The sequence below is a fragment of the Rattus norvegicus genome, chromosome 1 (genome assembly GCF_036323735.1).
Source record: "Rattus norvegicus strain BN/NHsdMcwi chromosome 1, GRCr8, whole genome shotgun sequence".
Classification (NCBI taxonomy): domain Eukaryota; kingdom Metazoa; phylum Chordata; class Mammalia; order Rodentia; family Muridae; genus Rattus; species Rattus norvegicus.
The window spans coordinates 133,627,489-133,649,659 of NC_086019.1; the positions used below are offsets into that span (position 1 = coordinate 133,627,489).

At 40.5% G+C, this 22,171-nt stretch overlaps 1 pseudogene; it reads left to right on the forward strand.

Moving 5' to 3' along the window:
• Positions 1–5,612: 5,612 nt before the first annotated feature.
• On the forward strand, positions 5,613–21,853 carry Srsf7-ps1 (serine and arginine rich splicing factor 7, pseudogene 1; annotated as a pseudogene).
• The last annotated feature ends 318 nt before the right edge of the window (positions 21,854–22,171 follow it).

Sequence of the window (22,171 nt, forward strand, 5' to 3'; positions counted from 1 at the left end):
CATCCTCCCTCCTGGGGGTACCTTTCAAATTAGGAGCAGACAACTTACTCGAAACTAGGAGCCATTATAGGATTATCAAAGAGTCCCCTCTTAAGAAGCTCAAAGCCTTTTGATATGTGTGTGCCAATCAAGTCCAAATCACATCACGTGCTTACAGAGACTAAATGAAAAAGAAAGTTGAAATTTTTAAGTTTACGTGCAAATGAGAATCCATCCAATGGTTCATTTCGGAAAGAGAAGTCCCCGTACTCTGAAATGCTGTACTTCCCAATCAGTAAACCATGAAGACCTAGGAAATGCATGGCCCATACGAGATATTTAGAAGACAAATCTAAATTATGTGTGATTCTTGAACTACAAAAAGCAGGAATGCACGATGGAGATCCCATGCTGAAAGTTATAGGCTGCAAGATCACTGGAACTTGGAGTAGGAAGCTCGTTGGTTAGGGTGGAGTAGAATGAAAGGAAACAATTTCCAAAAGAGGGGCTCAGGGGTTAGCGGTGGTATCCATGTTGAGCTTTCAAGTGTGGGAAGAAATGACCAATATAGGCTAAATGGGAGAGCTTAGAGTAAGGTAACATTTTAGGAAGAAGAGCAGAGAGACCACAAGGCATAGGTAGATGAACCCCCAACAGTGTGTGTGTTTGTGTGTGTGTGTGTGTGTGTGTGTGTGACTGTGTTTGTGCATACATATGTAGTATACATGTGAATACCCAAAGCATCATCATGCAAATAATGATGAGAGTGATACTGTGGAAGGCAAGCTGCGACCAGAACATGGAAGTTTTCCTCTTCAGGCCACGTTACTGAAGCCGTAGGCATGAGAACAAGAGTGGTCCTGGGTAGATGCTGAAAAGCCCCTGCATAAATCTGCTCAGAGAATAGCAGTTGGGTGGTAAAGCCCATTAGGAGACTGCTGCTGATGTTGGGAGCTCAGGATTGGGCTTTAAGGGCTAGATCCAGGCAGGTGGGTGGGATGCAGAAAAGTAGAGGACCTCTAGGAGTTGGCAGCTTTTGGAAGGCATAAGAATAAAGGATAAGGGGGAGTGGGCAGAGTTGCCCAACTGTGACCACGGATACATTAGGCAAAGCTACCTGTCAAGGTAGGAAGTACGTAGATACAGATAGTGTTTAGGCCTTGATTTCCCACAGTAGATGAGTGATACAGAAAAGATGTTTATTACTGAATTGTGTGGTCCTTAAGGACAGGGGCATGATGGTGAATCTTTTTTTTTTTTTTTTTCAGAGCTGGGGACCGAACCCAGGGCCTTGCGCTTCCTAGGCAAGCACTCTACCACTGAGCTAAATCCCCAACCCCTATGATGGTGAATCTTAAGACTTCAGAAAGGGCATGCCATGGGCAGATCTTGGAGATGGTATAGCATGGCTCAGTCTTTACTCTGTGCCTTACTATCTTACCTGCCATAAGTTTTAGCATTTAATGTTTCCCACAGTCCATGCATGTATCCTGGCTCATGACTTTTGTGAGACGGTGGAATTTTAGAAGGTCGGGCCTAGTGGAAGGAACTTAGGTAACTGCATTTGTGCCCTAAGATACTGGAATCCCAAATCCTTCTTGACTGTCTTCTCAGCCTCCCTGGGGTAGGTGCGGAATGTCACCCTAGCCCACCATGATATGGTGTGCTGAAAGGCAATAACACATGTCATTATGGGCTGAAACGTCTGACGTTGTGAGCCCCAATATTTTTGTCACAATAACAGTTGATTCAGTGTGGTAGTTCTGGGCTCGCAGTTTTGCAATCATAAGTCTCTAGATTTTCCATTTCTTAGGAAGTTTGGCAAGTAATATCTATTTTTGATAACTTTGTTTACTAGCTACCATGTCATGAGTATTGAGTATATACAGCAGAAGCAGTGCCTTCTCCTCACAGACGGAAAAACCTGGTCCCAATGCTCAACACTACCTCCAAAAAAGCATGCACGCGATTCTTTCAGTTCTCTGTACCTTGTCCAAGATTTCCTTTTCCTATGTTTTGAGGCATTTACTAACTGATGCTGTAAAGGGTTTTTGTTTGTTTGTTTGTTTTGTTTTTTGTTTTGTTTTGTTTTAAGTCTTAAAAAGTTTTTAGCTCTTTCTTGTCACACGTAGGGGACAGGAGTAGGATGAAAGCATTTATTCTCCCGACATTAAGAGATGTTTTGGAAAGAATACCATCTCTTCCACAGAGGTTTCCTTAGGTGTAACACAAATCCACAGAGCTTCCCTTCTGAGTAAACTGTCCAATCTAAACACCTCTGAACTGGAGGGTTCTGGGACAAAAGAATGTATTATAAGTAAAACAATGTGTTTTTAAATTAGCACACATACCCCTTGAAATATATTGACTTAGTGCCCCTTAATGGCTTTCAAAAAGCCATTAGGCTCAACTCAGTGAACATTAGGAGCTTTACTAAATATGCACAGTGTAGCCCACATAGGCATTTGACCCGTGTGCACAATGGGATAAGCCAGTTTCTCTCTGAATTCCATGTTATTTTTTGCCAAGTTATTTTCTTGGGCCACTTTGGAGCAAAAGGACCCATTTCCTCAAGTTTCAAGCATTCATTTGCTCTGTTCCAAAGTTCAAGGCAGAAGTAAGCCATGTCTTTGTCCCTTGTTGAGCAGCTCAAGTGAGGGACATTCTATTGGTTAAGACCTACAAGAGTCATGGTGGTCATAAAGCCATGTGAGGAAAGCCCATAGCGATTCATAGAGAATATAAACGTCTTTAGGATGGAATAATTACCTGGGAAAACACCTCCCCCTACTCCCGCCATCCTCAATTCAAGCTTGAGACACTTTAATTGGACAGATTCAGTGTTCAGATTGGGAACGTGTTCAATTGCTACCTGTTACCAGAGAGAGAAGAGGCAAAGGGGTTAATAATTACCTACTATTTTTTTTTAAACAATCAGTTTTATTGCAGAAATGGGAGCTGAACCGTAACATTCACAGTCAGAATGAAAGGGCAGGCAGACAGGTCTGGAGAACTCACTGCCGTGTCGGGAGAGAGAGGAAGTTTTCATGGCTTTCTAGAAAGGCCAAAGAAAATGGCTTATTTTTATCTCTGAGAACATAGCATCTCATTTCAGATTTTTGAAGGAAAAGTCACCAAACATTCGCAGGTCAGAGTTCTACGGAGAAAACAGCAATGCCTCCAGTTGACAGCAGGGAGGAAAGCGTTCAAAGCCATGTTCATGAGGCATATATATCTCTTAGGTGATTTTGCAGGAACTCAACATGCAATTTGATAGACTGACTTTATTGATGAAGATTTCTGCCATTAACCTGGCTACTGAGCGGTTACTGAACTACCTTGAATCATGGTACGGAATAATGGGCCGTGCCTTCCGACACTTCCCCAGTTCGTACCGGAAACAATGAGAAGCAGAGCAATCACTGTAAGGTGATGAGAGAAAGGCCCACGAACGTGGTAGTGAGATAGGATTCAGTCTCGGCTCTTGCAGGCGTGCATGCATGCATGCTGGACAGATAGCCCAGTGGTCAAGAGCACTTGCTACTCTTGTAAAGAACTTGAGTTCAGTTCGCAGACTGCACACTAATGGCTCGCACCTGTCTGCAACCCCAGTGTAGGGGATTGAATCCCGTCCTGGCTACTGAGGGCACGAGATACACACGCAGCCTGGATACACACTTGCAGGCACTCACGCGTGCTCATGGGGGATAAGTAACTCACTCTATTTGATCGCAAACATAACTTACAACAAAACCATCTATCAAGCGTGCACATCCGCACATATACCTGTCTGTACCCGGTCTCCTGGGGTTCTGGGTCAAGGGGTCAAAGATCGATCTTTATGGTTTGCAGGCAGCCAGGGTAAATAACTACTGGAAAGTCACTGTGCTCCAGTGTCCTCACTTGTGAAATGAGAGTAGCACTTCCTCCCCAGCATGTAGGGTTACTGTAAAGATTAAGTACAATGGCAAACTCTTGGCAATGGCGCAATGCTTAGATGAGGGTCATTTGTTTTTTTAATTCCAGTGAGGGTTGGCTGTTCTAGGCTAGGGCTCCCTGAAGGGGTATTCTAAGGACCAGTAGCCACATGGGCTACCCACATTATGTTCCCTTCCTGCATCTTAATGCGATTATTAGAACCAGAGGTCCCTGACAGGATTAAAAGAAAATAAACTGGCTGAGTTGTTGAACTCAGTGCTTCCTAAAGTTACTGCATTATCTTTCTTTGGGGTGTGATTATCAATTGCTATTCGCTGTCACACACTTTAGGAAACACTTCTCTTGATTATTCCTAACTAAATGGTCTCTCATTCCAAAACCTTCCTGGGGGTTTTTAACTACTTCTTTTGGTCCAAGAGCCTGGCTTTCTGATCTACTTGAAAATGTGTTCCCTTCTGAACTGCTAATTTAAATGGACTCATATTGTAGATAATTCTATTTAATGAGTGTAGTTTCTGTTTTAACTGGCTGATCGTGTGACAGTAGACCATGAGCAGTCTAGGAAGGAATTAAGCTATAAATGTAGATGAAATTAATAACTAAACTGTAGAAATTCATAGGTTCATAGTTGGTACAGGGAAGGCAATTACATTTTGAGAGTTCATAGCTCTCCCTGAAACTTGTGAGATAAAATTAGAACAGTAAGTTATCTTTAGAGCTAATTTAATGCACTAGGTGAAAATAAATAGACAGAAATTTACATAAATACAATAAAAATTAAATAAATAAAAATGGATGTTGGAGAATTTTATTATTGCTTTGAAGTCAACAGTTTAAGAGCTTTGGGGGGGGAGGACTCAGAACATAATTATGTAGATTTGGGACAGTGTCATTTTAGAATAAAAGGGATATCGCCTTCTAGCGAATCCTCCTGGGGAAGGAAAACTTCGTTTCTGGTTGAGGCATGTTTGTAAGAAAGTCATCTATTCAGTTTAGCTTGAGCAAGAAGGGGATGTGCCAGCATAGATGCATAGAGTCAGGTGAGTAGCCAGGATGACACTGAACGGGTGCAGACGTCAGGAGTCCATTTAGGTGAAGTTCAAGCAAGAATTTCCTTCAAATACTCAAACACAGAGGGAGGGGGGTAAGGAGGGAGGGGGGAGGGAGGGAGACAGAGAGAGACAGAGAAAAGGAGAGGGACTGGGAGAAAGAGAGAGCTTTTGCAGGTTTGGTCTGAAAATCTCAGCACAGCTTTGCTCGTGAGCTTTCCGATATTTCTGCTGTGGGCCTGGCTACAAACCCTGTGAGAACACCCTTTCATTTGGTATTTGAGCCCTTATGCCTCCTTCCTGGCTGCAGACCAGAGGGAAGCAATTCAACGGAGCATTTCAGAACCTGAGAATAGGGAAGCAAGACTGGCTCTCTCTTTGGTTCTAAAAAGGACACACCCGAACCTGGCTCTAAATGTTCTCCTTGATCCAGATATTTGGAGAGCAATTTCTTAAAACAACGAATAGAAGTGAAGAAAAAAAAATCAACCAAAATAGTGAAAATATAGATATCCAGTCACAATAGCTAAAGGCTAGACCTTACGAAGATGCTTTACGTTGCAATGTGAAGTATTTGAAAGACTGAGGGTAAATTTACTGTTGCGTATCTGCTCTAGAATCTTAACCTGCTCAGTCCATTCCTAGTTGGACTAGGACATTCCATATCCTAGGACATATTTTTAAGGTTCAGTCTCCTATATGGGTGAGCCAGAGGAAGTAAAAAAATAATTATATTCAAGCTAGATCCTAATAAATTAAAATTTATATTTCCTGTGTTCAGAGAGAGGTCTGAGCAGTTAAGATCATTTAGTGTTCTTATAGATGACCTGCGTTTAGTCCCTAGTACCCATATCAGGGAGCTTACCAGTACCATTTCAAAGGGATCCAAAAGCCCTCTTCTGATGTCCATGGGTACTCTCTACATGTGGTGAACATGTAGTTAAGCAAGTACACAAACATAATATAGAAATAAAAATAAATCAAATACAAAAATTTAATTTCCATGATACTATGAAAACTAGTGAATCAGAGTTGGTAGGAGTTTGATTGTTACCATCAAACACATCTGGACTGCCCTCTCTGCTCCCCTTTCTAGCTCTGATGTGTATGTGTCATGAAGCTTCTGCTATCTGTCATTTCATTCTCTGTGATAATGAGATAGAGTTATCAGAAGCAGCAAATGAAGGCGAGCATGTAAAATGTTTGACCTATAGTCAGTGCTTTTTTAAAAAAAAGTCACTGGCTATTAATAAATTATAAAATGATGATAATAACAAGGATGCCTATTTCATAGTCAAAGTAGAGGCGATCTCTGAGAGCCCTCAGAACTGTTCTACAGACTTAGTAATACGTGACCTTCAGAATCTTTTTGGTTAACACGGGAGCAATGCCAGTCTAACTTGGCCGGATTCAGAATATGCATTTAGCTCAAAGAAAAAAATTCCCAAGAGGGCTGAGCTGTAAATGTAGAGGGGAGATAGGAAACCCTTGCTGTGTTAAGGCCATGTAGGAAGTCCTGCTGGCCTTGGCAAGTGTTCACATCTAGTTTTACCAGTAAAGAGAGGAAGGTGGGAAGGTGTAAATATTTGCAAAGACCAAACTAAAATCACTGTGGAATTAATACACTAAACACATGCCCTCTTACATCCAAAGTAGCAGTACACATTGCTTCTGATATTGATTCTTATATTAGAGATTGGATGCTGTTGTCTTAAAGACACACAGCCACTGGCAAAAGGCCAGCTGGCTCAAAATGTGACTTGTACTTTACTTTATATTCCTATATACATTTAATACGAGAAAGCTTAATAGTCATTGGATTTGGTAGAATGTTAAAATGTCATATCCTTTCTTCAAAAAAGGTTTTTCTAAACAAACAGACAAACAAAAAAGAAAATGAAACGAACAATTCTGCCCAGTAGGAATGATTAGCTCATGACTTCTCTGTGGTCATGGTTATATGAGGATTCTGTCTTCCTCCCTTCACATTCAGAGTTTTTGAAAGAATCTTCTCATCGATTTTGAGTTCCTGGTGCTATTGTCTCTGCATACCAATGAGTACTCATTCCCTCCCCCACACCCACCCAGTGATGTCTTTTCAGTTATCTTTATCCTTTGCCATTAAACATTAACCTTGGAAACCTCACTTGCCTAACTGCTTCCCTCCCAGCTTGAAGAACCCTTTCTCTGGCCAGAAATTCCTTTCTCAGGATTCTCCTCTCTATGGACCATTCTTTGTTTGATACTTTATCTTTAAGCAAACCCATCCATTCTTGTTATTTTACTTATCTACTCCACCCAAAGGTCTGGGTCACCATAATTTCTCTCCTAAACTCTTATCTATCTCCACCTGGATTTCCTCAGGCTCAGCAAAGAGTCAAAGTTCAGAGCTGTCTCTACAGGCCACTGCCCTGTCCTCTTTGTCGAAGCTATTTTGTTTGTATATGGTATAAATTTTTCCTGGTGGTACAATCTCTATATTTTGGCCTTATCTTAATCCAGTGATCTTGTCTGAGCTCTAGCGCCTTTCTGGGTTTAATTGTAAGCTCAATCAATTTTATCTAGGCATGCTGCCCACACTCACAGCTAGACAGACTGATGGGAGGGTCTGTGGTACCTCTGTGATGCTCGTTCTTATGCTCCTGTGTTAGTTGCTAGAAGCTTTCTGGCATCAAGTAAGAAGAAGGGAGAACATCAGTTTGGCAAATGGAATTGAGTCCACAACTCTTTAGAGAGAAACTTTTCAAAAAGCTCTACCCAGAAACCTTTGCATATGTAGAGAATACCAAACAGTGTTTTACTACTGTCCTGACCTACCAAGGAGACAAAGAAATACAGTTAAAGGAATTTGAGCATGATGCTGCTCCAAATATAATTGTTCTAGTGACCAGGAGAAAACTCATGATACACAGAAACATCTGGTGCACAATTAACAGTATCCACAGAGACCATCTTCTTTCTTTTTTGTGTTTGTTTAGGATAAACTCCTACTAAGACCAGCAATATTTCTCAGCAAGCAAAATTACCTTCCACCATGTCTGGTGGTGACCCTGGAGCCTACTGGATGGAAGGAGAATCAACTCTGGCTAGTTGGCCTCTGATGTTCATCAAGTTACTGCAGCATACATGTGCACCCTCATACACAGGCAGGCACACAAAGTAAGAGAGTGTAAGTAAATTAAAAACTAAAATGAATTCCTACTGAATATGGTAGTAAGAGTTGAGGAATTCCCCACCACTGTTGTCATCATCACCATCACCATCATTACCATCATTGTCACATCTTCATCATCACTGTCATCATCACCCTCCTCATCATTAGCAACAACAACATAGCCTTTTACTTAGGGGCACAACTGTTCCTTCGTCTGCTGCTACTATTTTCCCTGTTCATTAAGTCACTTATTCAGGATAAAAGCACTGATGATGGACACCATGCTACATGCTATGGATGAATGACTGTGACATTTGTCTCAAGTCTGATCATTACACATAGCAAACACATCCAGTTAGCATACTGTACCCTAGAAATATGCATAGTCATTGTACAGCTATTGCACATAAACAAATAACCATGACCTTTGTCTTCAGGGACTTACTGGTTGAGTTGAGCAGCCCAACATGGCACGAGTATCTCTCAGTGCAACATAGTAATCTGCACAATAGAGATGGATAAGAGAATTGTGGAATCAGAGAGAAAGCCAGGAATTTCACAAGGGGATGACTGAGAAGGCTTCATTGGGGAAGAGATGTTGTCAGCAGAGCTGTGTGTGAGCAGGAGCCTACCGTGCTAGCATCTAGATGATAAAATTTTTGTTTTGCAACTATAGTGAATGAACTGAGTGAAACACAGAATAGTTATATCCTTAACCTCTGGTGAATCTAAGTCTTTAAAAGAAAGTCACGGTAAGTGAAACAAGTTAAAATATAACGTTTGGGGTCACAGGACTGATAAATGAGAGAAAAACTGGCCTTAAAGAGTGTACCATACGATCACCATGCCCTGAAATTAACTGAGAACTCATTTGTCAGGAGTGCATGTACCCTACAGAGAATTCTTCCAATTAACATCAAAAGCGATCATTCTTAACCTCTCATGCATTAAGAAAAGCTTGTCTGCACCCAATGTTCTGTTCATAATCAATGGAGCCCTTTATGTATGTTATTTCAAATTTATCACCTTGCATATTACTAAAATGAATGAATTAAGAGATGAATCTGCTGTAGATCTAGAAAGCAGATTTATTTGTTGTCTGCGGGCTCTCATGGGCTTTTCCTTTGGTCTCTGAGACCCATCACTCAACACTTTCTCATAGGTTGGGAATCTTTATTGACACCCACTGACAGCATGTCTTGGTGTTCATAGACGGGCAACTAGAACAGAACATATTGGTTTGGAAGGGTTACTTATATTCTGCAAATGTCACGCACAGCGCTTTCAGACTTCGTTGAGGAGGCAGTAAGGTGTGTTAGCCCAACCATAATGCATTATTATAAAAAGCATGCATTACAATAAATAATGCCTGATGCTTTTGAGGTGATGTGAAGATCAATATATTCATACTTGAGAGTAAAATAGTGCAACATTCTTACTGGCTACTATCATAATACTAGGTTAGGATGTATTATTCAATATAGCCCCTAAGCACATTTGAAAGAATCTACAAGAAAGAATCTGTGAGTTGGGCCACAGTAGGCAGGCCTCCCCCGTTCCCAGCTCAAATTTTCAAACCTATGCCTCTAGTGTCTCCTCATCTCTTATAATTCAGCATTTGGGCAACTCTTCACCTGTCACCTTTACGACATTCTTCTCTTTGCTCTACCCCACCTTTGCTTCAAGTTTCTAGAATGTTTTTCCTGGATTAATCTCATTCTTATTTCCCAACATAATTTACTCATTTCTTCTACTGCAGTAACCAAGTTTTCATTTGATGCATGGCTACTTATGTCTCTACTGAGTTTAGACTCCCCTCCCCCAAAAGCCATGGTATCTCTTGCATTCCTTACAGAGTGATAGCCTGTGTCACAGCCACCTGAGAGTTTGTGAACACTGCTTTTAAGTGTTCGCACCACAGGGCTCCTGGAGAACTGCCCAAGAGCCAGCTTTCCTAACAAGTTTCTGGGTTTTGCAGCTGTTGCTGCTGATACGAGGTTGAAACTTTTGAGAAACACCACTCGCCCGAATATGAAGAAAAGTGAACCTCAAATGTAGAAGCCTCTGTCGTAGGGTGGTGGGGAAGACAAGGCTTAAGGCATGCTGTTTAAGAAGCAGAAAGTCACATTTGGATTCCATGTCTCTCATTTAACCCTTGATCCAGCAGCAAACCCTTCAGAGTTTTCACTTCCGGGTCAGACAGCTGGTGCCATCATTAAGTCAGTTAAAGGTTTGTCCTGCAAGGCCAAGTGGGATCATGCTTGCAAAATGTCCTGGAAGTGCTTGCTACTAATCCTTACCTATGTATTCTACACGTTTCCTGTATGAGAAAGGTTTTTGTGCCCAGCTACAACAGTTTATCTCAAAACATTTCCCTGGACTTTTGACTAAAGAACATTTCCTTTGAGATTAATGCAATAGTAATTTCCATTTCATTTGAAGAGGCTTTGAAAAGTAAGAAATCAGGGACATCAAAATAATTATTTTATAAAGGAGCTAGCATTTTAAAAAATACAATGTATAAAACCAGGTTGCTGAGGCAAAATGTCATCTCCTACTGCTTTGTCAGTCCGGAGCATTTAGGAGTTGCAGGAACATTACAAAACACAGTTCAATTTTCTTTATTGTTACTTTTCTTGGGGGGGTTGGAGTTATTTTTTTTATTATGGATTTTATGATAAATAACTGAGCTTCAACAGCACTTTTGAATTTGCTAGACATTAAAACAATAGAGAAAGACCATCTTATAAATTGAAACTCACATGTGTGAACACTAAATGCTGGGATTTGATTTCTTTGTTTCTATAGAAACAAAAGAAAATTGAGATTAAAATAAGCTAAAATGGAATGTGTTTTATGAAATAGATAAAGGAGCTTATTTTACTTGTGGGCTGTGTGGTGCGGGGAAAATTTTTTACATTTAAAATGCAAGCTGTCTTTGGACCATTCTGCCTTATGTAGGGGGTTGGGTTGGAGACTCTGGAAGTGGAGGTAGGGACTCGGGGTAGGACATCCTGTTGTGGTGGTGAGTAGGTAGGAAGTCAGTAGAATAGCCAGTGTTTTTTGTTATTTCCTTCCTAGAAACATTTTTGGTGCATGATTGGATAAGAAGTGATGAAAACAGTCTTCAATGTAAAAGGACAGACCAATAGCCTCTGTGGTGGTAAAGTCATGGTAACAGTTTAGCCAAGACATCAGGGATAATGAGTCTTTGGGTTGCTAAAGATAGACCAACAGCCAGATAGTGGTGGTACATGACTCCCAGCACTTGGGAGGCTGAGACAGGTAGATCTCTTTGTTCAAGACCAGCCTCACATGTAGAGTGAGCTCCAGAGCAGCAAGGGCTACACAAAGAAACCCTGTCTTGAAAAAGAAAAACAAAACAAAACAACAACAAGAACAAACAAAAACAAAACAAAAGACCGGCCAGTAGCAGGATAAATCAAAGAGGCAATGTTCTCTGTAACAATGCAGAAGAAAGAGATGATCCCCAAGAAAGAGGCCTAGTCTTGTAAGACGCATGGTGCCATCTGAGGAGGATTGAGGAGGGAGGTCATCTCAACTGAAGGTCATGTTCAGGCCCATGTGTAATTGGGGTTCTATGCATGTGTGTGGAGACCAAAGGATAAACTCAGAGGCTGTTGCTCAGAAATACTATTCACTTTGCTTCTGGGGGACTTTACCAGACTCCAGGTAGATTAGACTATCCCAAGAATCCACCTCTCTCTGTCTGCCTTCTCAGCATTAGTTTTACAAGGTTATAGCAGTAGGCCTGGCTGGACTTTTGAAAGATAGGCTCTGGCTGATTGAACTTAGTTCTTTTTTTTTTTAATTTCTATATATATTTTTTTATTAACTTGAGTATTTCTTATATACATTTCAAGTGTTATTCCCTTTCCCGGTATCCGGGCAAACATCCCCCTCCCCCCTCCCCATCCTTATGGGTGTTCCCCTCCCAACCCTCCCCCCATTGCCGCCCTCCCCCCACCAGTCTAGTTCACTGGGGGTTCAGTCTTAGCAGGACCCAGGGCTTCCCCTTCCACTGGTGCTCTTACTAGGATATGCATTGCTACCTATGAGGTCAGAGTCCAGGGTCAGTCCTTGTATAGTCTTTGGGTAGGGGCTTAGTCCCTGGAAGCTCTGGTTGCTTGGCATTGTTGTACATATGGAGTCTCGAGCCCCTTCAAGCTCTTCCATGAACTTAGTTCTTATGCTGGTAAGTCAGATGCTTCACTGACCCAGCCACTATCCTAGTCCTGCCAAAGAGCATTTTCCACACGGTGTTTAACGTGCTAGTTTGGCTGTACTTAATTCAGTGGAAAATTACTTTGTTAAAATGGTATGTGTGTCAATGTGTGCACCAAGGAAATAAATGTTGGGTGTGTTACAGTAACAGGTAGAAATAATAATATCTACAGCAGATGAGATGTGAGTGTTTAGCATTTGAAGGGTGGGGAAACAGAAATTCAGAAGTCACCACTATTATCTAAGTCATTAGGACTTTGCAGAAACATTTTAAAACGGGTGTGTGTCAGCTTTCCATTAATATAACAAAGTATCTGGGATAGTTAACTTATCAAAGGAAAAGTTTTATTCTCTGTCACAGTTATAAAGTCTCTAGTATATGGTTGATTGGCCTCCAGTGTTTTGGGCCTATGGTAAAGATCTTTGGGGGGACCATTTAGTTGAGGAAAACTGTTTATCTCATGTCCAGAAAGAACAGGGGTGGGGAGGGGAAGTGACTGAGAGTCCGCAATGGCCTCAATTAGTTGGACTAGACTTCTTACCAGAGCCCAGCTTCTAAGGGTCCCATTGTCTCATAGTGCTGCCATTTTGAGGAAGGGGCTTTTAAAATTTGGGCCTCTGGAAGAAATGTAATCTCTGAAGTCTGTAGCCAGAATGTAGACAAAGTGAGTAAACTGTCATTACGGTTTCATCAGTAATAGTTGGACAATATTAAACACACCTGTTTCTGGTGTCGCAGCCTGTAGATGTTTTTGTCCTTGGTGTCTAATTCAAAAGTGTTTTCATGTATTACAAAGGTTCTAATCAAGTTATATATAGACTCTTGAATTCCACCAATGACTTTATTCCTGTCCTTTTACAAAATTACAAGTGACTTGAAAAAAACAATCTTTGAAGATGTTAAAAGTCTAAAATCAATATCTTAGTGAGTGCTAAAGTTGATGCTTCTGAAATATAACAAGTAGAATCCTTTACCAAAAGTCAAAACGAGCATTTGGAATTAATTGCTAAACCTGTTGAAATGGGTAAAGGTTCTTTAGTGCCTAAACATGTATTTTTTTTCACGTAAGAAAGGGAGTACACATAGCACATATCACACACACACACACACAAACAACAACAACAACAACAACAACAAAAGAGGAGGTAGAAGGAGAGAGAGAGGCTGTTTTTCAAGCTTGATGAGCCAACCTTCACAAGTTCTTATAACACTAAGAATTACAGAAGATGATTAGGGCCAGCTTCTTAAAGCTTCTCAGAAGGACCTTTCCTTATACATGGTTCAACTCTATGATGCTCAGGATTATGAAACCAGAGTCTCTTCATTTCCATTTTATTAGGTTCTGCAGGGTACGCAACCAGCACTGAAGGTGAGCGTGACTCTGTAAGCTTTAGTCATTTTGTCCTTGAGCAATCTTACCTGCATTTCCACTACCGCAACCACAGCCAGATGTGTTGTTCCATGAGATCTGGGTGGTTTAATCCCCAACCCCAGGGAAAATTTGATTGGTTTAAAGGTAGATTCTTGAACAAATTGCTTGAACCCGTGGTGTGATACTGCTTCAGAGATCCTGTAGCCCACTGGTTCTCAACCTCCATGACACTGACTCTTTAACACAGTTCCTTATGTTGTGGTGACCCCCAACCATAGAATTGCTTTCATTGAGATTTCATAACTGTAACTTTGACACTGTTATGAATAATAATAATGTAAATCTGTGTTTTCCAATGGTCTTAGGTGACATCTATGAAGGGGTTGTTCTATACCCAAAGGAGTCACCACCAATAGGTTGAGAACTGCTACTGTAGACAGTGTGTGTGTCCTAAATGGTAGCACAGGGGAGGTGAGCAGCTTAAACATATATGGCTTCTGTCTTCCTCCTTTAACAAACATAGTATGGAGAGTTTGAATATGATAGGAAATTTAAATATTTTTATAATCAAAGAACATCCAATTCAATCTATCATCCATCAGAAGCCATGTTTGCTAGGACACGGGAGCTCAACAGAAGAGAGACAAATGAAACAGAGACAAACAGACAAAACAAAACAAATCCACCTTGGGGATTTGATAATATAACTACTAAGAATTCATGTTGTATCCTTGATAATCCTTCTAAGCACATAAAAATGATGATTCTGTTCATTCTTCTAGATAGTACAGCCCAGTGGGGAAAGTTTCAGATTGACAGCTTACTCTTCTGTGATTTATGAGATGTTCTGCTCTTCTGGATTAACAGAATTAACAGAATTCATAATTTCCCTCATCAAATCCACAGTACAGTATTCAGAACTAATAGTATGTTACAGAAAGTGGTTGGATCAGGCATCAAGAAGGAAGTGAATCTCAAGCCTCTCACTTTATGTGCTTCTGCTGAAGTCCAAAAGGAATTAAGCTATAATCGGTATTTTGCTTAGGTCTACATGTAGGCATCCTTGTGACTGATGTACTTGTTCAATATTAGACGATTTCACACATATCTGAAGATACAGTTTTCCTTAAGCTAAATTAGGAGAAGTGCTGAGAAAGTGCATTCATTCAATAAGCACAGTGTCCCAAACACTACACTGGTGGGAACTTTCCCTGTGTATTCAATGAGGAAGAGAAACCAATAAGACCACATGTGACAGAGACATGGGCAACTGTGTAGGGAATTTGATCATGATGTGTTTGACAGCCACTGGGAAGGCTAATTTCTCTTAAATGATCAAGATATTGTACGGTATGACAGTCAGGAGGACAGGTGGCAGCTCTGAAATAGATTGTTGTTGTTGTTGTTATTGTTGTTTGGTTTTGTTTTTCAGTCAATCAAAATGACACCATTAGACATTCAGGCCTAACCATGTCTGTGCTCTGTCATTCTAAGTGTAGCCTTATCCCATATTGAATCAGAGTTTTGTTGCAATGTAAACATCACTTAGTTGAATTTAGCTCATGACAGGGGCAATATACTTTGCCCAAACCCTGACAAAAGCATAGTATTTCTATAATGGCTTCAACTCAAGAACTCTTTTTTTTTTCTTTTTTTTTAAAGATTTATTTATTTATTATATATAAGTACACTGTAGCTGTCTTCAGATACACCAGAAGAGGGCATCGGATCTCTTTACAGATGGTTGTGAGCCACCATGTGGTTGCTGGGAATTGAACTCATGACCTCTGAAATAGCAGTCGGGTGCTCTTAACCGCTGAGCCATCTCTCCAGCCCTCAAGAACTCTTGAAATCAGTTCTTTCCACTGTATTGTGGAGCCTAGCTTTTAGTTATTCTGCCCAAAGATCAGCTTGGGATTTTTGTTTGTTTGTTTGTTTGTTTGTTTTTAAGATTTACTATGTATATAGTATTCTACCTGTATATACTCCTGCAGGCCAGAGAGGCTACCAGATTCCATTATAGATGGTTGTGATCCACCATGTGGTTGCTGGGATTTGAACTCAGGACCTCTGGAAGAGCAGCCAGTGCTCTTAACCTCTGAGCCATCTCTCTAGCCCTGGAGCCTAGCTTTTAAAAATAACTGTGGTTTAAAGACTTAGCTTGGTGGTGGCAGTGGTAGTGATGGTGGTGGTGATGGTGGTGGTTGTGGTGGTGGTGGTGGTGGTGGTGGTGGTGGTGGTGGTGGTGGTGGTGGTGGTATGGTGGTAGCAGAAAACAAACCACAGATAATTTATGATGTGAGCAAGATTCATTGAGAAGATGTTTGCATTCTAAAACTATCCAGAGAGTTCCTGCATACTCCCGTACATACATGAAGTATATGTATAGTTACCCAGTAGGGGAAATATGGCCTTTCCTAAAATGATTTTTTTACATCCAAGTTGTAATGAGGAAATCAAACAAAGTTCCCAGATTTTAACACAGAGGAAACAAGAAATCTGAAATGGTAACATTTCTCTAGAAGTCTCCTTACTCTCTCAGGTTTTAGTATGATTGCCTTTGATCCGGCTGGAGGACTTGTGGAAGACTGTTTTATTTGGCTTGAGCCCACATGGCTCCTCTCATTTGCCTGGTTCTCCATTTGCTTGATTTTATAATCTACTCACTTGCATCTTGAAGAAAGGCACTTTACAACTGAGAAGGTGCATACACCAATTTTGAAATTGTATTAAACTTCTTGAACTTGCCTAAAACTTTTAAACTCCATTTACTGTGGAAAGGAGTAATTTGAGCTAGGACTCAAACCAGGAAGTACTCTACTTAGGAAAGATTGACCTAAAATCTTTTTGGTAATGCTTTATAAGGGAAATGTAAAATTTAACCAGTTAGCTGGCCCTTGGCTGGAAGTGTAAATCTGAATGGCTTTGTAACATGTTAAAGATATGATGTAATTTTAGATCTTGTCACCATATAGCCTGCTTCTAACCCTGCAGTGAGCACCACACATCACTTTTAGTGTGTATGTATGTGTCAGTGTGGGGTGTGCATGAAGGTGTGTGTGCACCTGTACCTGCAGTGTGCTGCGAACATGCATGTATGTGTGTGTACCTGTGTATGCCGATGAGTATACCTGCGTGTAGAGGTCAGAGGTTGACCTCAAGCATCCTCCTCAAATTCCTCTCCACCTATGTTTTTTTTGGGGGGGGAGAGGGGTTGACACAAGTTATCTCACTGAACCTCGGAGCTCCAGAATTTAGTTAGGCTAGCTTGTCAGCAAGCTTCCAGAGTTCTAATTGTCTCTATCCCTACACCTTAGGACTGAGGGCTGGTGATGTGTGCTGCCATCCCTGGCTTTTTATGGAAGTGTGAGATTGAAACTAGGCCCTTGTGCTTGTATGCACGTGCTTTACTTACAGACCTGTCTCCCCAGCTCTGAGCACCACATGTTTCCACTTTATTGCTCTCTTGATAAACCCATCATATTAAGAGTATCTTCACTCACATTGACTCAGATAACAAAGCTACCAAAGGTTAGATGAGTTTGTGAAGGTTCTGGATGCTTTAACATTAGAATTCTGACCCAAAGGAGATAAGTCTTCGTAGGTGTTAAAGAATTTCCACTTATTGCTAGGAATCATGTGCCTGTCTTAAAGGCAAAAAATTTGACAGTACAGACAGCTACATTATAGACTGTCCTTCTTTCTGTGCTTAGTCAAATCTAGGATTCTTTTAGTCCTGTGGATTTCATTAATTCTCTAACATGACTGTACATATAAGTTGCCAATAAAGTTAGATGATAAAACATGTTGTAGTTGTTCAGAGGTAAAATAAAGTGTATTTTTTAAAGAGAGCAATTTCATCATTTCTAATCTAGACATTATGGATATCTTGGGCTCCAATTTCCCCCATTCTACTCCTTAAGCTTGTTAGTTGTTAGGAAACCCATTGATCTTTGACATCTTCCAAACTGGTACTATATGATTTCGTACTGTCTCACCATGGTGACACAAGCCTGTAGTCCTGGGAACTGGGGAGGCTGAAGCAGAAGAAGATCAAATCCTGGGCTACAGAGCAAATTGTAACCGCACTGGCGCAGCTTAATGAGACTATCTCAAAAGAAAAAGTAAAACAACAAGAAAAGCAAACAAAACACACAAACAAAAACTGCAGACCAAACAAACAAAAAACCCCAAATAAAACAAAAAAAACCCAAAAAGTCCAGGGTGTAACTTAGGGGTAGAGTCTTTGCCTACCATGCATGAAGCCTTCAGTTCAATCCCAAGTATGAAACAAAGAAAGAAAGAAAAAGAAAAAAGATATTGAAGTCATAATATGAACTGTCTTGTCTGGCCTCAGTGGGAGAGGATGCTCCTAATCCTATAGAGACTTGATGCCCCCCACCCCCTACAATGGGTGCACCCGCTCTGAGGCAAAGGGGAAGGAGAGGTAACATTTGAGATGTAAATAAATAAAATAATTAATAATTATTATATATAAGTATCTGTTGAATGAATAAATGAACTTAGTAATAATGTTAATTATTTTAATCATTACAATATCTGCACAATGGGAAAATAATTTGTTTTCAAGTACTTAGAACACAGAGAGGGTTTATGTTACAAGAAGGGAAACTTTGTGTAATGGTAATTTTTTTTGAAGAAGGCATAAGTATAGAGCTCCCCTTAATTACAGGAAGCCCTCCCAAACGCGTGTTTGTAGTGGTATGTCTATATTGGCATGCAAGAAGTGTAGGGATGGCAACATCAAATGTTTTGCTCTTTGTCATTAGACCAAACTTACAGAGTGTCAGTGAGACATTTCCTTCCATTGTTTTGCATTTAAAAAAAAGGCAATGAATAACTCTTGGCAATAGAGAAGGCACTTTTCAGTATGTCAGTTTCTAGGCCAAAGGTCAGACTTCCCTCTGCTGCTGACATTTAAAACATTTTTTTCCAGTTTTTAATTACAATATAGTCACATCACTTCCCCCCTTTCTAGTCTACCTCCAGGTCCTCCCAAGTCCCCACACCTGTTCCTCCTCAACTACATGGCCTCTTATTCCTTATTTCTTACTCATATGAATTAATATGTATTTAATAAATATTTGTTTTTTTGTTTAATAAATATTTAAATATAACCTGCTGAGTCTTCTCAATATTGCTTACATGCACAATGGTTAGAGCTGAAGTTTTGATCATTTTACAATTCCTTGATATCTTTACTATGATGGGAATAGAGTGAGAGCCAGTCATAGATTCTGTCCTTTTCTGACAGAATGTTTATCCACAAAGATGCTGGTGTGTGGCGAAGAACAAAATAATGGGTAGAGAAAACCATCGTTGGGGGATCAGTTTGAACAGAAGTACCTTGCCCTCTGGATCTCAAGTTCATTTTGGCTTGTAGCTGACCTGGAAGGCTCTCATTCTGGTATGGTCATGAGAATCAGTAATTTTTCTTAAAGATTTATTTATTTATATATCTTACATATATGAGTGCTCTGTCTCTCTGTATGCCTACATGCTGGAAGAGTGCATTGGATTCATTACAGATGGTTGTAGGCCTTTGTATGGTTGCTGGGAATTGAACTTAGAACCTCCGGAAGAGCAGTGTTCTTACCCACTGAGCCATCTTTCCAATCCTGAAGATTTATTTACTTTTTCGTGTATGGGTATTTTTTTCCTGCATGTATGTTTGTGCACGATGTCGTTACAGTGCCAGCAGAGGCAAGAAGGACAGTGTTGGATCGCCCTGGATGTGGAGTTAGAGATGTTTGTTAGCCAGCATGCGGGTGCTGGAAGTCAAACCTACATCTTCTGGAAGAGTAGCCAGTTCTCATCATCTGAGCAATTGTCCAATTACCAAGGGTCTTCTGTACATCTCAAAACACCAGTTGAGGTAAGTTCAAGATGATCAGCAAATGAAGTGGATCTCTTCTTCTGTGTTTCTTTTGGATGACCCCACTTCCTTTTAGACCGCCATAATGTGGTCTCAACGTAGACTTTAGAGCAAGGATACTGAGTTTTAGTCTAGCTCCAGCTGACACTACCAGGGAAGTAGCTTAACTACTTACACCTTAATAATCCCAATGCCTACTTTTCAAGACTTTGGAAGGGCTAAAGGTCTTCATATATGTAAACTACTTAGAACAGTGTGAGGCACATGGTAACATACTTTAAACTATCAATGCCAGTTTTGAAATGTTCTTCCTCTCGTTCTGTTCCAGGGCTGTTGTACAGCAATTCCTTCTAAGATAAAACATTCGGGATCACTGGGAGTGCCACTGGGATCACTGGCAGAGGAGATTGTGCAGCAATCATTCTGTTCCTGCTGTGAACATTACAAGCTAGAGCCGAGTACACAGGCTGGCCATCATGTCACGTTACAGTATGGAGGAGAAAGCAAGGGATATGTTGGTAACCTGGGAACTGGTGTGGGTAAAGGAGAGTTAGAAAGAGCATTCAGTTACTATGGACCCTTAAGAACTGTATGGATTGCCAGAAATCCTCCAGGATTTGCCTTTGTGGATTTGAAGACCCTAGAGATGCAGAGGATGCGGTTGGAGGATTGGGTGGGAAAGTGATTTGTGGTTCTCGAGTGAGGGTTGAATTATCAACAGGCATGCCTCGGAGATCTCGTTTTGATAGGCCACCTGCCTGTCATCCCTTTGATCCTAATGATAGATGCTATGAGTGTGGTGAACAGGGACATTATGCTTATGACTATCATCGCTGTAGCCGACGAAGAAGCAGGTCACGATCTAGATCACATTCCGGATCCAAGGGAAGGCGATACTCTTACTCACGCAGCAGGAGCTGCGGAAGGAGGTCAAGATCAACATCTCCTCTATGATCAAGGTCTGTGTCTCTTCCTAGTTCAAGATCAACTTCACTCAGAAGATCTAAGTCTGTTTCTATAATAGGATCGAGATCCCACAAGGTCGAGATCAAGATCTAGGTCTATTTCATGACCAAGAAGCTGCCAATCAAAATCCAGATCTCCATCTCCTAGAAGAAGTCATTCCCCATCAGGAAGTCCACATAGGAGTGCAAGTCCAGAAAGAATGGACTGAAGTTCTCAAGTTCACCCGTTAGGAAAAAGTTTTTATTTTTTTTTTGTTTAAATTATTATAAGGGATTTGTTACGTCTGTAAGTGTAACCTAGGAAGGATCAACAACCATCTAATCAAAATGGATCTGGATTATTATTCTGCAAAATTCACAGCGGCAAATGTTATTTTTCTTGAAAGTATTAACATCTTATGATCTGAAAATGTGGGTTTTTATTTGACACATTTAAATAAAATGTTTCTAACTAGGAAAAAAACCATTCCATTATAGAAGGAAGCTTTTTAAGACTCAAGATGTTCTTAAGGGAGATAATCAAGATTCAGGAAAGAAATAACATAAAAAAACCTTCAGAAGTTCCTAAAACTGACTAGATTCCTGAGGTTCTTCATTGCCCAGGAATGTATAAACAGTAAGTTCTGCTGGACTCTCAGACCAGCTGAGCTTCCCTGAAAAGCTAGTTTCCAATCAATTAAGCTGTCAATAAGTCATATAACTGAGCTGTGATTCATACTAGAGTGGACTTTTGTTAAACTAGCTGTCTTTGAGCTTGTTCTACTTCTGTAGGTAAACCCTCACCCATACTCCCACAAGTAACACCAATAAAATTCACTAGTTCATCAAGCTGGGCTCTCTGGTGGTATCCTTATTTGGCCTATCATTGGTTCCTTATTTGGGATGTGTAGATATTTGTTCATATCTCCCTGGATAAAATGACATATGCTTTCTTTGGTAAACCTGTTTCTGAAAGCCAGAATATTATCAACTTAAAAATGTAGGTGTGAGTATTTGAAGACATGGATGACTTTCACTCTGTAATGAAAACAGTCTGTTCTAAGAGTGAGACTATTGTACTATGGATGTGTAAGTCATGTAACCTGAAGACAGATCCCAAGGACATGTTATTAGAACGGAGCTCCAGACAAAGAATTTATGTGACCTGGTGTATATTCAAATTTGGAGCTGTTTGGCCTCAAAGATTATCAGAAAATGAAAGAAAGGTATCTCTGTGTCTCTCTGTCTGTCTCTGTCTCTGTCTTTCTCTCTGTGTGTGTGTCTCTCTCTCTTTCTCTCTCTCTCTCTCTCTCTCTCTCTCTCTCTCTCTCTCTCTCTCTCTCTCTCTCTCCTAGATTTGATTCATATACCAAGCTTGAACTGGTAATCCTCCTGTTTCACACAACCACATCTGATTTACCTTCCTTTCTCTGTAAATAAAAACCAACAATGGACAGCCCTTCTACGGTTGCTGTTATTAACATAAAAGTAGAAAACCAACCCTAACAAAAAGATTTTGCACCAGAGAAACATTTCCTATGAGTGATTCATGTAACAGGCTCTAGGGGCAATTGTCATTACTTGGCACAGGT